Source organism: Palaemon carinicauda, chromosome 30 (genome assembly GCF_036898095.1).
Source record: "Palaemon carinicauda isolate YSFRI2023 chromosome 30, ASM3689809v2, whole genome shotgun sequence".
NCBI classification, from domain to species: Eukaryota; Metazoa; Arthropoda; class Malacostraca; order Decapoda; family Palaemonidae; genus Palaemon; species Palaemon carinicauda.
The window spans coordinates 26,416,651-26,434,150 of NC_090754.1; the positions used below are offsets into that span (position 1 = coordinate 26,416,651).

Sequence of the window (17,500 nt, forward strand, 5' to 3'; positions counted from 1 at the left end):
AAGTAGAGAGAGAGAGAGAGAGAGAGAGAGAGAGAGAGAGAGAGAGAGAGAGAGAGAGAGAGAGAGAGAGAGAAGTATTAAAAATTTTGGTAAAAAAATAATTAAAGAAAAAAGACCTGAAAGTCATTGCAAAGAGAGTTCCATTTCCTTTAGCCAACATAATGATATGTTTGGTACGAATAAAGGACAAGTAGCATTCAAACTCTGGCAGAGGAAAATTGGAAGGTATTGAGGTAAAGGGAAGTTCTTAGCCCTAGAAGAAACAAAAGGAAAAGATAAAGTATCAAAATTGGTGCGAGAAGAAGGAAGAAAAGAACTATTAATTTCCACAAAAGCAAAAGGAGAAAGAAATACTTAGCACCAACCAAGAGAAATAAAACGATGATAAAATGCAGAATGGAAGGAAGGAGATTTAAAATATTTGGTGGCAGTAAGGAAAAGAGGTTTGAAAGCCAAGTAACAAAGGAAATAAAGTTTTAAACTTTGGCATCAGCAAAGGAAGAGTAATATATCTTAAACCGAGGGAAAAGTGAAGGAAGAAGAGAGTAGCAAATTTTGACAAAAACAAAACGAAATGTATAAAATATTTCAGAAAAGAAAGGAATAAAAGAAATTTTGAATGAAAGTTGTTTTTGAAGGCAGAAGAAAGTAGTAAAGTATGAAAGTAGAAAAAGGCTAGAAAAGGCTTTAAAAGTCCGAAAATGGGATATATGTGAGAACATTTCCAAGCATGGTAGTAGGATGAAGAAATAAAAAGGTTGAACATTCAGACATATGTAAGAAAAGGGAATTCTAAACTTTGGGTGCACAGAAAGAATTCCCAACTGTAGAAGAAACAAAACGAAATAAAAGGTCAAAATGGAAAAGGAAATGCAATTGGGAGTTCCCTAAAGATGACACCAGACAACACCGAATTAAGACTAACACCGAAGTTGAATGGTCTCTGTACTCTGTGGCATCTCCATTCTCCAGAGTTTAAACTTGGCCATGTGGCCATTACCGTAAATGCTGCTTTTTACCTTAGATTACCATAAAACTTTTCAAATCTCCCTAAATTTGTAAAACCAAAATTACCTTTGAATTACCTTAAAAATTACCTTGAAATCATGAAAATGACCTCAAACTAAGGTAATTACCTTAAAAGTTTAAACCCTGCAGTGGCCACATAAAAGAGAGTAATTTGTAACGAGCCGAGAGAAGCTTGTGACTCAAAGGCAGGATGAAAGCAACTGAGTAACTTTATTACAGAACACTTGCCTTTATATACAAAAACTCAATGCAACAGGAAATTTCCTGTTCAACCGACACCGCACCGGTTAACAGTTAACGGTGAGAAAAACAGACACATTATTTCAGGTTCAATGCTACAGGAAATTTCCTGTTCAACTGACACTGCACCGGTTAACAGTTAACAGTAAGAAAAACATACGTTATTTCAGGTTCTTGTTAGTGCGAGGGGAGAGCGAAGATACAAGCATAATATATACAAAATGAAATGTCGATACTATGTACGATCGTGTGACACACGATTGGTACATAGCTCCCCCCCCCTAAAAATGACATACTGTACATGTTAAATAGGGCGCCCTGATCTAGAGAGGCGAACTGTAGGCGGGTCATCTGGCAGGAGATAAGCAGGTTTTAGATGATCAATGGAGACCCAGTCTTCTTTGCCACGAATGTTTAGTACGAATGCTTTCGGACTGCGTCGGATCACAAGGAAAGGGCCCGTGTAAGGGGGCGTTAGCGGTGGCTTGCTAGCGTCGTTGCGTAGGAAGATGTGCGTTGCAGAGTGCAAGTCTGTCGGTATGTGATGCTTCGCTAGGGGCTCGTAAGTCTGGCGGCATGGAGTAAATTTTCCCACGACATGACATATGCGCTGGAGATCGTCGGAGGAGGTTGCAGAAGGAAAAAATTCGGCAGGGACGACCAAGGGGTTGCCATACACCATTTCAGCTGCCGAGACGTCGAGGGCGTCTTTAGGAGTGGTCCTTCGTCCCAGGAGGACCCAGGGAAGCTGAGTAAACCAGTTGGAATCCTTGCAGCGGGACATCAAAGCTGCTTTGAGGGTGCGATGAAAACGTTCAACCATTCCATTGGCAGCGAGGTTGTAGGCAGTTGTCTGATGTACAGTAGGGTGATGCCCAGGAGATTCGCTAATGATGTCCAAAATTCAGAGGTGAAAGTGGTACCCCTGTCAGAAGTAATATGCTTAGGCATACCAAATCTTGCAATCCATCCTGAGAGTAAGGCAGATGTACATGAGGCGGACGTTGCAGTTTCCATGAGAATGGCTTCAGGCCAACGAGTGGAGCGGTTGATGACGGTAAACAGGTAACGATGTCCTTGTCCTTGTGATGTGGGTAGGGGGCCTACAACATTGACGTGAATGTGTGCGAAACAACGCTGAGGTTGAGGAAAGGTGCGCACTCCTGAATCCGTGTGTCGATGTACTTTGGAAGTTTGACAAAAAGTACAGGCACGGACCCAATCCTTAGCATCCTTAGAAATGCCGTGCCAAATGAACTTTGTCTTCAGCAGCTGTGCAGTAGAACGGCACGAGGGATGTGAAAGGCTGTGAATGAAATCAAACACCTGCCGGCACATAGGAGCAGGAATCCAAGATCGCTGTCTACCAGTACTGACGTCACAGAGGAGGGTGGTGTTGGAGTCTTCGAGGGGGAAGTCTTCCCAACGGTCCTTGTCCTTGTGATGTGGGTAGGGGGCCTACAACGTCGACGTGAATGCGTGTGAAACAACGCTGAGGTTGAGGAAAGGTGCCCACTCCTGAATCCGTGTGTCGATGTACTTTGGAAGTTTGGCAAAAAGTACAGGCACAGACCCAATCCTTAGCATCCTTAGAAATGCCGTGCCAAATGAACTTCGTCTTCAGCAGCTGTGCAGTAGAACGGCACGAGGGATGTGAAAGGCTGTGAATGAAATCAAACACCTACCGGCGCATAGGAGCAGGAATCCAAGATCGCGGTCTACCAGTACTGACGTCACAGAGGAGGGTGGTGTTGGAGTTTTCGAGGGGGAAGTCTTCCCAACGGAGGGACGTGTAGGATGTCCTACACGCTTGACACTCTGGATCCTGTCACTGGGCTTCAGCCAAGGCATTGTAATCCAATCCCAGTTGAACGGCAGCCAACATATTTCTTGACAGGGCATCGGCAATGGGATTCATTTTCCCAGGGACGTATTGAAGGGTGCAATTATATTCAGCCATGACGGAGAGATGTCGGCGTTGATGGGCGGACCAGGCATCAGACTGTCGAGTGAAGGCATGCACCAGAGGCATGTGGTCTGTGCGAATGACGAAGGGCGTACCTTCTAAGAAATGGCGAAAGTGACGGACAGGCAAGTGCACCACCAGCAATTCACGATCGAAGGTAAAATAACCCGATTCTGCCTTGGACAGTTTTCTGCTGAAGAAGGCCAATGGGCGGGGCGAGCCGTTGACCACCTGCTCGAGTACTGCACCAATAGCGACGTCGCTGGCATCGGTGGAGAGAAGGAGAGGGGTATGTGGGATAGGAAAAGTGAGAGCTGCAGCGGTTGATAGGGCCTTCTTTGCATTGCAGAAGGCCGCTTCTTGAAGGGGACCCCACTTCGGGTCCTTTGGCTTGCCCTTGAGGGAGGCGTAGAGGGGAGCAAGAGTGGCGGCAATGGCTGGCAGAAAACGGTGATAATAGTTGATCATGCCCAAGAATTCCTGCAGAGCTTTGACGGTCGAGGGCGCGGGGAAGTCCTGAACGGCTGCTACCTTCTCAGGGAGGGGATGGACTCCTTCAGGAGTGATGAGGTGCCCTAAGAACGACACTTCGTTGGCGCCAAAGGTACCCTTGTCATACTGGACTACAAGGCCGTTTTGTTGCAGGTGGTGGAGCATGATGCGCAGGTGACGGAGGTGTTCCTCTTTTGAGGAGGAGAACACAAGTATGTCGTCCACATAACATACACAGAAGGGGAGGTCCCCTAAGATGCCATCCATGAGACATTGAAACGTGGCCCAAGCATTACAAAGGCCAAAACAGGAGTAATTGAAGGTGTATATACCAAACGGAGTGGTGATGGTGGTCTTGGGGATGTTTTCCGGGTTCATAGGCACCTGATGATACCCATTCAGGAGGTCGAGCATGGAGAAAACCTTCGCTTTGTGCAGGTAGGAGGTCACGTCGGTGATGTTTGGGAGGGGGTAGTGACCCTGTTTCGTTTGCATGTTCAGGCGCCTGTAATCCTCGCACGAATGGAGGGAGCCGTCTTTCTTCAGAACGATGAGTAAGGGTGACGACCATGAGCTGGAGGGCTTTTGGCAAAGGCCCATTTCCTCCATTTCGGCAAACGTCTGTTTGGCGGCTGCCAATCGTTCCGGTGCCAGACGTCTGAATTTTGCGAAGACTGGGGGTCCCGTTGTCTTGATATGGTGATAAATACCGTGCTTGGCAGGAGCCGTGGGTGTTTGGCGAAGTTCTGGACGGAAAACTTCCGAGTACGACGTGAGGAGGAGGGGTAGGCATCCGTGAGTGCACTGATGTGGAGAGCAAGGTTGGAGGGGGCGGATTGAAGAGGTGTCGACAAGTACGAATCTGTGTTGACCAATCGTCGGTGGGCAACATTGGCCAGAAGGTGGAAATGAGAGAGGAAATCCGCATCGAGAATTGGCAATGTGACGTCAGCAACGAGAAACTTCCAATTAAATTTACCATTTACAAACAATAATGTGAGGTTCTCGTAACCGTAGGTGGGTATCGCAGTTCCGTTGGCTGCTACTAAGCGGACGTCAGCAGACGTAGACAGACTACGTCGTGTCCTGAAGAGTTCCCTTGGCAAAAGAGAACGACAAGCACCCGTGTCTACAAAAAATCGCACGCCCGTTCCTGCATCATGTAAAAAGAAAAGATTAGAAACACGGGAGGCCACCGCCACGAGCGATGGCCTACTTACAATTTTTTTGGCCACTGACAATCCTTGGCACATTTCTTCACGGTTACCCCGAATCTGTTGTGGTAGTAGCAAAACTGCGGCGGATGGGAGGCAGTAAGTGGCTGTAGAAGTCGTTGGTTGGGGCGTGAGCGATTGGTGGGTGGTGGGTGGCTTTGTCACCGCTGCGGAACATCACGGGCTAGGCGTGTATGTCCTACGGCATTCACGTCAGCTTCGGTTGACATTGAGTAGGCGTCCTCTTCGTCAGGAGTGGAGGCGTTGATGGAGGTCTTGAAGTGGCTGTCCATAAGGGCGTCGTCGGCTTTGGTCATCAAGTCCTTTATGGGTAAACTATCAACATTGGGCATGGCAGCGCATACAGGTTCGGGTAAATGGCGAATCCAAAGGGCACGAAGTAGGTTCACCTCACGAGGAGAGCCGTCTGCGGCAGGTTGCAGGCGAGTGATACTGGTCATTTCCCTGAGGGCGAGCAAAGTCCTTTGGTCCCCCAACGGTTGTTGAGAGAGCTGAAAAAGCTTTGCTATACGGGCGGCTGGCGACGGCGAGTACTGCTGCAGAAGGTATGTTTTGAGGGCGTCATATGCTATTGGGGTGTTTCCTTGTTCATAAAGCCAGTCGGATATTTCCGGGAAGGTGTCCTCGGGTATCGCCGCGAGAACATAATCTGCTTTGGTGGTTGAGCGAGTCACGCCCTTGATGCGAAACTGGACTTCTGCACGCTGAAACCAAGCAAACGCCTCTCCGCTGGTGAATGACGAAAGTTTCAATGGGGCAGCGGCAGCGGCATTTTTCGTGGAGTCCGCCATAGTACCAACGATGGAGAGGCGAGGGGGGTGGAAGGCGGGAGGAGCGAGTCGACTTCTGGGGTCACTAATGTAACGAGCCGAGAGAAGGTTGTGACTCAAAGGCAGGATGAAAGCAACTGAGTAACTTTATTACAGAACACTCGTCTTTATATACAAAAACTCAATGCAACAGGAAATTTCCTGTTCAACCGACACCGCTCCGATTAACAGTTAACGGTGAGAAAAACAGACACATTATTTCAGGTTCAATGCAACAGGAAATTTCCTGTTCAACTGACACTGCACCGGTTAACAGTTAGTGCGAGGGGAGAGCGAAGATACAAGCATAATATATACAAAATGAAATGTCGTTACTATGTATGATCGTGTGACACACGGTTGGTACAAACTTTTACCAAAGGTGTTGCTATACTGTACGTAACTTCCTCGTTTTCGTGAACCCCACGTTCAGAAGTATTTCATTGTAGTTACACCTTAGACTTTAAATTTGTAGCTTTTGTAACGTGATGAGACCCTATGTGATCTTGCATTTCATTTGGTATCTATTTTCAAATAGTATTGCCTCGTTTTGCTCCTTTAGTGCCATTAAAGTAATGTTAAATAGTCTCCCATGTCTTTCTATCTTTTGTGAACCTTTTTAAAGTAAATATTACATATTACTTTTACCATAATTGATACTTTGTGGTGCTTGATAAAGTTGATAAAATAAAGAAAATACAATTTGTTTTTTAAAGTAAAGTATAGAGATTAAAGAGATGAAAAGGATAATAAATTAACTGTCTTGTAAAGGGAAATGAAACTGGTGTGTTAAATTGTTCAATGAGAATTGAGTAAAAACAAATTTAAGTAATCCAATAAGACTGGAAGTTTTGAGTGAGTCATTTGTTAACTATAAATGTGGATCATATTTGTCAATTCAAGGGAAAATAAAGTAAGAAATCTTCACCTGGGCTGACGCCGAGGAGGAATTCACCACAGTCTAAGAATGAGGGTAAGAGGAATGTAGGTGACGTTTCTAAAAATAACAGACTTCTAAACTTTAGCAGAAACGAGAAAGTTTAAAAGGAATGATGGAAGAAATTTCCAAACTTTCGTAGTGACAACATGAAGTATAACAGTTTAAGGAAAAAGGAATGTAGAAGATGGTTTCATTCTATTTCATAGACTCAGACAGGGGTCGGCAATCTATGACACACGTACGAGGAGTGGTTGTTTATGACACGGCATTTGATTTGAAGGAGCAAAGGCAAAATACTGAGAGAGAGAGAGAGAGAGAGAGAGAGAGAGAGAGAGAGAGAGAGAGAGAGAGAGAGAGAGATGTATTGTGCATCATTACTTATATCTATGGGTAAGGGAGAAAAGGAGTAAAAAGATAATGTGGGGGAAGGTAAAAATGAGTTCAAAATTCTAAGAGCAACTAACTGAGGGAAAAAGATTTGAATTCACGAAGAGGGAAGAGAGGAGGGAGTTAGAAAATTTGGCATTAACAAAAGGATATAATAGAGTGAAGATTGAGGGAAAATAGTAGCTAGAATATACTTGAAAATTTGGCAGTTAGAATAAACGTCAAAAGCTCAAAGTTGAGGGAAATGAGAAGTTAATCTAAGTTCCAGTATTTGGCAGGAACGATAAAAAAGTCTGCAAAATAAAGGAAAAAGTAAAATTGAAGAGAGCTCAAGACTTTGGTAGCAACAATAAGAAAAGAAAAGATTCTAAAACTGAGAGAATATAGAAGGTAGAATAGACTTATAAACTTTTACAATAAAAACAGAGAAAGACAAAGATCTATAAATATGAGAATTTGGAAGGTAAATGTGATTTTCACACTTTGATAGCAACAAAAGGAAAGGTAAGATGTCAAAGGTGAGTTGAGGAAAAGGTATGAGTGAGTTACAAATTTTGGCAGCAACTGAAGGAAAGATAAGTTTTAAAGTTTAGGGAACACGAAAATTAGGATATACATCATAATTTTGTCACCATGAAAAGTATAAAATAAGATTGAAATTGTAGAAAAAGAATCGTGATAAGAGAGTAATAGACTTTGCGAGTAAAAGAAGGAAAGAAAAATATTGAAATCTAGGGAAAATAGAAAGTAGAAGACTTCCAAAATTTATCACCAAAAGAAAAAAGTAAAAAAAAAAAATCTAGAAAAGAGGGAAAAGTGAAGGTAAAGACAAGAAAAGAGAGTGCCAGACTTTAGTATTCAGACAATAAGAATAGAAAATAACAAAATATGGGAAAATTTAGGGTATTATTGGCTACCAAGCATACATACATACATACATACATACATACATATACCAAGGCACTTCCCCTATTTTTGGGGGGTAGCCGACATCAACAAATGAAACAAAAACAAAAAGGGGACCTCTACTCTCTACGTTCCTCCCAGCCTAACAAGGGACTCAACTGAGCTCAGCTGGTACTGCTAAGGTGCCACAGCCCAACCTCTCCCGTTATCCACCACAGATGAAGCTTCATAATGCTGAATCCCCTACTGCTGCTACCTCCGCGGTAATCTAAGGCACCGGAGGCAGCAGCAGGGCTTACCGGAACTGCGTCACAATCGCTCGCCATTCATTCCTATTTCTAGCACGCTCTCTTGCCTCTCTCACATCTATCCTCCTATCACCCAGAGCTTCCTTCACTCCATCCATCCACCCAAACCTTGGCCTTCCTCTTGTACTTCTCCCACCAACTCTTGCATTCATCACCTTCTTTAGCAGACAGCCATTTTCCATTCTCTCAACATGGCCAAACCACCTCAACACATTCATATCCACGCTAGCTGCTAACTCATTTCTTACACCCGTTGTCACTCTCACCATTTCGTTCTTAACCCTATCTACTCGAGATACACCAGCCATACTCCTTAGACACTTCATCTCAAAAACATTCAATTTCTGTCTCTCCATCACTTTCATTCCCCACAACTCCGATCCATACATCACAGTTGGTACAATCACTTTCTCATACAGAACTCTCTTTACATTCATGCCCAACCCTCTATTTTTTACTACTCCCTTAACTGCCCCCAACACTTTGCAACCTTCATTCACTCTCTAACGTACATCTGCTTCCACTCCACCATTTGCTGCAACAACAGACCCCAAGTACTTAAACTGATCCACCTCCTCAAGTAACTCTCCATTCAACATGACATTCAACCTTGCACCACCTTCCCTTCTCGTACATCTCATAACCTTACTCTTACCCACATTACTCTCAACTTCCTTCTCTCACACACTCTTCCAAATTCTGTCACTAATCAGCCAAGCTTCTCTTCTGTGTCTGCAACCAGTACAGTATCATCTACAAACAACAACTGATTTACCTTCAATTCATAGTCATTCTCGTCTACCAGTCTCAATCCTTGTCCAAGCACTCGAGCATTCACCTCTCTCACCACTCCATCAACATACAAGTTAAACAACCACGGCGACATCACACATCCCTGTCTCAGCCCCACTCTCACCGGAAACCAATCACTCACTTCATTTCCTATCCTAACACATGCTTTACTACCTTTGTAGAAACTTTTCACTGCTTGCAACAACCTTCCACCAACTCCATATAACCTCATCACATTCCACATTGCTTCCCTATCAACTCTATCATACGCTTTCTCCAGATCCATAAACGCAACATACACCTCCTTACCTTTTGCTAGATATTTCTCGCATATCTGCCTTACTGTAAAAATCTGATTCATACAACCCCTACCTCTTCTAAAACCACCCTGTATTTCTAAGATTGCATTCTCTGTGTTATCCTTGATCCTATTAATCATTACTCTACCATACACTTTTCCATCTACACTTAACAAACTAATACCTCTTGAATTACAACACTCATGCACATCTCCCTTACCCTTATATAGTGGTACAATACATGCATAAACCCAATCTACTGGTACCATTGACAACACAAAACACATATTAAACAATCTCACCAACCATTCAAGTACAGTCACACCCCCTTCCTTCAACATATCAGCTCTCACACCATCCGTACCAGACGCTTTTCCTACTCTCGTTTCATCTAGTGCTCTCCTCACTTCCTCTATTGTAATCTCTCTCTCATTCTCATCTCCCATCAATGGCACCTCAACACCTGCAACAGCAATTATATCTGCCTCCCTATTATCCTCAACATTCAGTAAACTTTCAAAATATTCTGCCCATCTTTTCCTTGCCTCCTCTCCTTTTAACAACCTTCCATTTCCATCTTTCACTGTCTCTTTAATTCTTGAGCCAGCCTTCCTTGCTCTCTTCTTTCCAAAACTTCTTCTTATTCTCTTCATATGAATGACCCAATCCCTGACCCCACCTCAGTTCAGCTGCCCTCTTTGCCTCACGTACCTTGCGCTTTACTTCCACATTTTTCTCTCTATATTTTTCATACTTCTCTATACTATTACTCTGCAGCCATTCTTCAAAAGCCCTCTTTTTCTCTTCCACTTTTACCTTCACTCCTTCATTCCACCATTCACTGCCCTTCCTCATGCTGCCTCCAACAACCTTCTTGCCACACACATCACTTGCAATCTCAACAAAATTTTCTTTTACTAACTTCCACTCCTCCTCTAAATTGCCAGTTTCTCTTACTTTCACTTCGTCATATGCCATTTTCAACCTTTCCTGATATTTACTTTTTATTAGCTCTTCAACCCTCACTAGCTTACTTTTACATCTACCTACTCTATTCCCCCGCTCTTTTGCTACAAGTAATTTTCCTTCCACCAAAAAATGATCAGGCATACCGTTAGCCATACTCCCAAACACGTGCACGTCTTTCAATCTTCCAAACATTCTTTTAGTTATCAACACATAATCCATTAATGCCCTTTCTACTACTCTTCCATTTGCCACTCTTACCCATGTATACTTATTTTTATCTTTCTTTTTGAAAAAGCTATTACTTCTCACCATCTCTTGCTCAACACACATATCTACCAGTCTCTCACCACTCTCATTTTTACCTGGTCCGCCATACTTCCCAATGACACCTTCTACCTCTCCAGCGCCCACTCTAGCATTTAAGTCACCCATGACAACTACATAATTCCTTCTACCCAGTCCTTCTACACACCTAGTTAATTCATTCCAGAACTCATTCCGCTCTTCTTCACTTTTCTCACTACCTGGCCCATACGCACTGACAAACGCCCAACATTCCCTACCCAACCTAACCCTTACCCACATTAACCTAGATGATATCTCCTTCCATTCCACTACTTTACCTGTCATCCATTCACTCAGCAATAAAGCCACACCATCTCTTGCTCTTCCCCTTTCAATCCCAGACACTCTACCAGACATTTCACCAAACATCACTTCACCCTTTCCTTTTATCTTTGTCTCACACAAGGCCAATACATCCATCCTTCTATTCCTAAACATACTTCCAATTTCACATCTTTTACTCTCTATCGTACTACATCCACGCACATTCAAACACCCCAAAACTAGAGTGCGGGAAGCAGTCACTCTCCCCCCAGCTCCATCTCTTTGTCGATGTCTCACAGTCTAAAAGTGAAGAAAAGGGAAAGGTAAAAGTGAGTTTCATATTTTATAAGCAACAAAAAGAAATAAAGTTATAAAACTGAGAGAAAATTAAAGATGGTAAAGAGTTCCGAACATTGTAACTTTGCAAAGGAAAACTTAATATCGAAAATTGGGAGAAAATGGAAATAAAATAAACATCTATTATTATTATTATTATTATTATTATTATTATTATCATTATTATTATTATTATTATTTGCTAAGCTTCAACCCTAGATTTCCGGAAAAGCAGGATGCTATAAGCCCAAGGGCTCCAACAGGGAAATAGCCCAATGAGGAAAGGAATTCTGGAAATATAAAATATTTTAAGAAAAGTAACAATATTAAAATAAACATCTCATATATAACATTGAAAGCTTAGAAAATAGAAATAATCATAATAGCTAAAGAAAAGGTCAGGAAAGAAAAACTACCAACCACTAGAAGCAAGCACTAGTAGAAAAGGTCTTCCACTCTTTGTCATTATGAAAAGGAAAAAGAAAATATAAAAGCTAATTAAAAGCTTAACTTACTTTATAAGATTATGGAAATTTTATAGCTGTGTATATTTAGAAAGAACTACGATACAAAGTAGTGAATAGGAATCATCGAAACTCTTCAATAAATGATAATCATAAACTGATGAAGTCCATTTCGGCAAACCCTTGAAGCTGTTGTCTAATAGCTTTCATTTAGGGGAACGCAAGAGGTTAAGTTTGTTGTCACAAACATAAATGAATAATTAACCCCGTCAACAATGTTGGGAGGAAGTTATGATTTCACTCTGTGTCCTAGATTACCTTTTCGTGTGAGTGTTAATAGGTTTTCTTATCAACATATTGACGGAAACAGGTGAAAACACCCATTATATGGATCGTTTCAAGATAAGAAGCGTTCATTGGATTTTTATGAAGATTTGACGATTGGGCGTCAAAAGAAAAAAATATCTTCTTTTGTTATTTTAGATCTCTTAACGGATAATATTTGCCCTGAAGCTTAATTTCAAATATGCGACAAAATAACTGATTGCATCATACACTGTTTCCTAAAGTACAAAATATATAATGAATTAGGACATAAAAGAACAGAATATTCGCTCTACACTACTTGCTGTCCCATTCACATAAAGGTGTTCCTAAAGTTTGATTGAAAAGGACCTGGAGAACAGAAACTAACACGGATTTTATTACTTCGCCAATGAGAGATTATGACACCCGGAACAGAAATATCGGAAACCTGGAATGAACGAAGTTAACTCGTGATGGAATTATACCATATTTAAAACTAGGAATCTGTCCTTCTTGAGCCCATCTTTTCTTTCATTCTCATTTCGATAGAACTGCAGTTACGGGTACTGTAGTAAAACGCCCAAATTAGTTATACTATTATGAAACAAACTGACCAGACTTTTTTTTTTTCTTTTTTTTTTTGTCCAATAGATTTTAAATAATAAAGACAAATTCACCCGACTCACATCCTAGTATTTTTAACGCTTTCAAGCCAGTAACAAATGACAGTAGCAAGCGCCCTTGATAAGACCCTTCCTTTGTACTCTTATGCAGCATAGGACGGAGGGAAGATCGATCAGTATTAGCAATTCTTTACAGAACCTTCCAACCTCTATACTTACAGTGCGCCTTGCGCTACTCTTTGATGGGTCTGGTATATAAGCCTCCGTTGACTTTGCAATCATTTTCTTATATAAAAACGAAGAATGTTGCCGGTGACAGCCAGACATTTCTGGTTCGTTATTTGTTATATTAAGATTATAAAAATAATTTGATTGCTTCCTTCATATGACTACACTGTTAAAATTTTGCTTTAAAGAAACGGTAAATGCTTGGCAACATTTATTCAAGGATCTTTACCGTTTCAAAAACGGATATATTGACATAAAGGAATGATATTACGGTCACCAACCCGTAAAATAAAAGAACAAAGTATGGTAAAATTACGGTCGCCTGTATTTTACTGAAATACGGCTGAGAACAGTTTATGTTTACGGAGAATTTCCGATTAAAATCACGCTTTTTTTTAACGGAGTATGCTCGGTTTTTCTATCTCTAATTTTGGGGAAAAAGATTGTTTTTAGACAAAATGCAATTATAAGAGGATAGCTTCACAAATCCAATCGCTAAAAAACTCATATATTATAATCTAATAAAAATATGCCATTTATCCTGGTTTTTTCTGGTGTCCAGGCCAATTATATTTTAGCTTTGTCCGAAATTTTGGGCCTCAATGATGAGTCGAACATTTTGGGTAAGTTGGTGTTACCTTGTAAATATAGTTTTATGACTAGCATTAGAAAAAATATTCGTTGTCTGATGAATATCAATTAATTTTCCAATAATTTTGATGAATTTGTCATTAAGTAACCATGTAAGAAAAGTATTCCCACAGAAAAGCACCTCTGGAATGAATATTTAACAGCAGCGCATGTGATCAAGGTACAAAGTTAAGTAGGTTATTATTATTATTATTATTATTATTATTATTATTATTATTATTATTATTACAAGCCAAGCTACAATCCTAGTTGGAAAAGCAAGATGCTATAAGCCCAAGGGCTCCAACAAAGAAAAATAGCCCTGTGAGGAAAGGAAACAAGTATTTTTAGCATTGAACCATTTCGTATTCGTGTAAGCGCTAAAGAATATCAACCATGGCAACAAAGTTCGATGTGTGCAAAGAAGGATTCACAGGAGCCAGATCTAGACACTGCTGTTAATGGTCATTGATAAGCGGTTTATGTATCTGATAAAATTGTGTTGAGACGATGGGTTACTGTGAGGGATAATGTCAACTTTATAGTTTAATATTTGTTACTGAATTTATTTTTCCCTTCTCCATAGAACACCAGATATGATCCAAAACTTTAGTGGTTATTGGAATACATATTTCAATAAGTTTTCGTGTTGATAGACTGAAAAAGTGCTGGCCACTTCTCTTTCCTTGTTCTGCATGGAAATTACATTTTTTTTTATTGAAATCTGTGAAGACAACTGTACTAACCTGGATTCTATAAGTCTATTAGGATGTGATAAAGTTTAATTCTTTAAACAATTTGGATCACTACTAAGTTTTGAAAGCCCTAAAATAAAGTAATTGAATATGAAGCCAAATGACCGTAGACTTTAGCAGAAACCTCCTCGTTCGATGTTAAGAAAGAGAAGATTTATTTTCATATAAAATTCAATTACACTTTATATATCAAAATTTATGATAAATTATTGTTTGATTTATTTCTGGAATCAAAAGTGATTTTTTTTTGTACATTGACTGACTTTTTTTTTATGAAAGGTTACAATTTCACTTGATAATTATCTGAATCATTTGTGTTGGGCGTTAATACCTGTCTTTTATATAAACAAATCCTAAATCCCGTCATTCTAAATAAAAAATGTGTGAAGATTATCCAATGTACCGCGCGTGTATTACACACGCTCGTACACTATAATGGTATTGCTTTATCTTTTATCTCTCACTCTCCCCCGCACTGATAACAAACCTGTTCAAGCCCGCAATACATGCTTTGTACTGTTTGAATTTGTGTCATTTTTGCTCTCAGCTATCTGTACATCAGCTCGTTGTCTCGTTGGATGAACTCAGATGCATTCATCTCGCCTCTCTGTTATAACCAAACAGCCACCTCGCACAGTTTATCTTCCTTTCTTTCACAGATGATGAAGTTCTACTTGGATATACGGAGAATTAATCATGATAAGAAAGATAGCGATAATTTGGTCAAGAGGAAAGAAGACTTTTCATTCTAATTCCTTCGGAATTGTAAAATATTATTGAACCGCCATCCTCATTTGGAAGTAAACACAAATCATGAATTCTTCTTCCATAAAGCTTTGCATCCCTAAAACTAGGCCATTTTTTTGTAAAGACATTCAATCATCGTCTTATTTGGTAATTATTTGTTTTGATGTTGATGTATAATGACCTTGGTATTCTAAAAGATATATACAATGTCTTTTTGTAATATCATACAAGGGAGATACTGGAGAGGTGATTGTGTAACAGAAAGACCTCTGATGTCTACATTGAAAATTGGAAAATTAGTGCTCAGCATGGAACTTTGGGATTGAAATTGAGTTAAGTATTAGGATGTTTTTTGTGTTCTGCTTTCCAACATTTGTAGTGGCTTCTTATAGACCTGAAATGAGGTATCATGAGGGAGCACTGAATATTAGATTGAGCTCACCTTATACAAAGTCTTACTATTTGCAGAATCCTTTTAATTTCTAGTTTATGATTTTCTAATAATACTGTAGTCTTGGTTTATGATAACAGCATACCCATAGTCAAAAGAAATTTCATGGATATAGATTTTTTCCCGCCTCTTGAATGAGTAGCAAGTATTAAGGCGGCCCAGAATTAATAAATTTTGGACCAAATTCTGTAACCAAACCAAGTGGGTGCTACTCCATAATTTTCTCCGCTGGGTTGTTTTGCTAATCCACCATCGAGTTACCTCTATTAGAAGCCGGTCACTACTAAGATTTGGTAATATATGAAAAATAAAATTTCTTCCTAAAAGCTTGATTCTATCGTGAGATTTTTTGTTGAGATTGCAAAGTCATATGGTTGATTTTTGCAGATTGACTTATTGTACTAGTCAGGGGTAATGTTTGCCACGCACACTGTTAAAAATTTACCATAAAAAACGATAAAAATCCTGGAATAAATGTTGCCAAGTATTTACCGTTTTAAATACGGATGAATTGACGTTAAGGAGTGATATTACGGTCACCAACCCGTAAAAGATAATAAGAAAGTAGGGTAAAAATTACGGTCGCCTGTATTTTACTGAAATACGGCTGAGAACCGTATATCTTTACGGAGATTTTCCGATTAAAAAATACGATTTTTTTTTTAACAGGGTAATCATGGTATTGATATTTATTTACCGTTATTATTTTGGATGTGAAGGTCATGCAGATCTTATTCATCCCTACCACTATCTCGAAGGTAATAAGGTCTGTTGAAATAACTTTTCTTATCTAACCTTCCCTACTAATAGTTTCTACACAAGCCTCTTTACATCTTCCTCTTCAATCATCCTTACTACATGCCTACTGTATACTTTCTCAGTTATGACTGTCTTATCCTGTTAGTCATCTTTACTCCCCTGGCACTTTTAATTTCTTCATATTATCAACCTTATGCAGAGAGAGTCCAAAAATTAATTTTAAAATCTTCATATCTGTTCGCTCTAGGTTTTGTTTCTCCTTCCTCTTTAATTCAAATATTTTTTAAAATTGAATATGTCCATTGCTTTGTTTATAGTATAATAGATCTTGATTTTCAGTTAATTTAGCTGTATCCTATACCGGTGCTACCTCCTGTTTGTTTATCCTGCTTTCAACCTCAGTTTAACACCTTTCCATCTTGACTAAAGTAGATCCCAAATATTTAATTATCTACGTGTTTTAAATCTAAGCCTCCACTATTTTGTGTAAATATTCTATTTCCCTCCCTTCTCACTGGACTCCATTACCTGAGTTTTTTCCCCATTTGCCTCCATACCCTACCTTCAAGATATTCCATTTATTCTCTGCTACTGTTCTTCAAACAGTTCTGCAAACACCATACCATTTGCATATAAAAGTACTCATAATCTTCAATATACAGTCACTTCACTCAGTAAATATATACCCATCCCTAAGAAAAATGCTTGTACCCTGTAGGCTAGTCTTATTTTCATGTAAGGCATTCCTTGTTAGGTTGGTGAAGGCTTCTGATAAATGGGACGTATAAAGGCTTAGCGACCTTTGGCTGCAAGAGCTGTTGCCAACGCTAAGGAAGAGGGTGCGCCTATAAGGGATAAACGCTAAGGATAAAGTTCTGATTACCTATATTTAATATCCTTTTGCCAAGTACTTTGCCTCATTTTGTATACTTCTCTGCTGCTGGATCCTCATGCCTTGTCTGAATTATCTTTTTATCTGTGGTATATTTCTCTCTCCATTTCAGAGACACGTACAACTTCTAGACTACGCAGTTATTCAAATCCTTCTTTGATTTCGTACACACCCACATTCTATTTTTCAGTAAGTGAATTATCTATATAACTTATCCATTGAAAATATAAACTCTCAGAATTTTTCCAACGATCTTATGTCTCATTCTTGAGCTTATTTCTTCTAGAAAATTGGGAGATTTCTCAAAGGACAGACTATTCGCCTCAGC

At 40.0% G+C, this 17,500-nt stretch overlaps 1 protein-coding gene across 1 annotated transcript in view; it reads right to left on the reverse strand.

The window, feature by feature from the left end:
• The window catches only part of LOC137623689 (transmembrane protein 145-like), a 35,829-nt gene that overhangs the window by 13,798 nt on the left and 4,531 nt on the right, over positions 1-17,500 (reverse strand). The window lies entirely within an intron of this gene.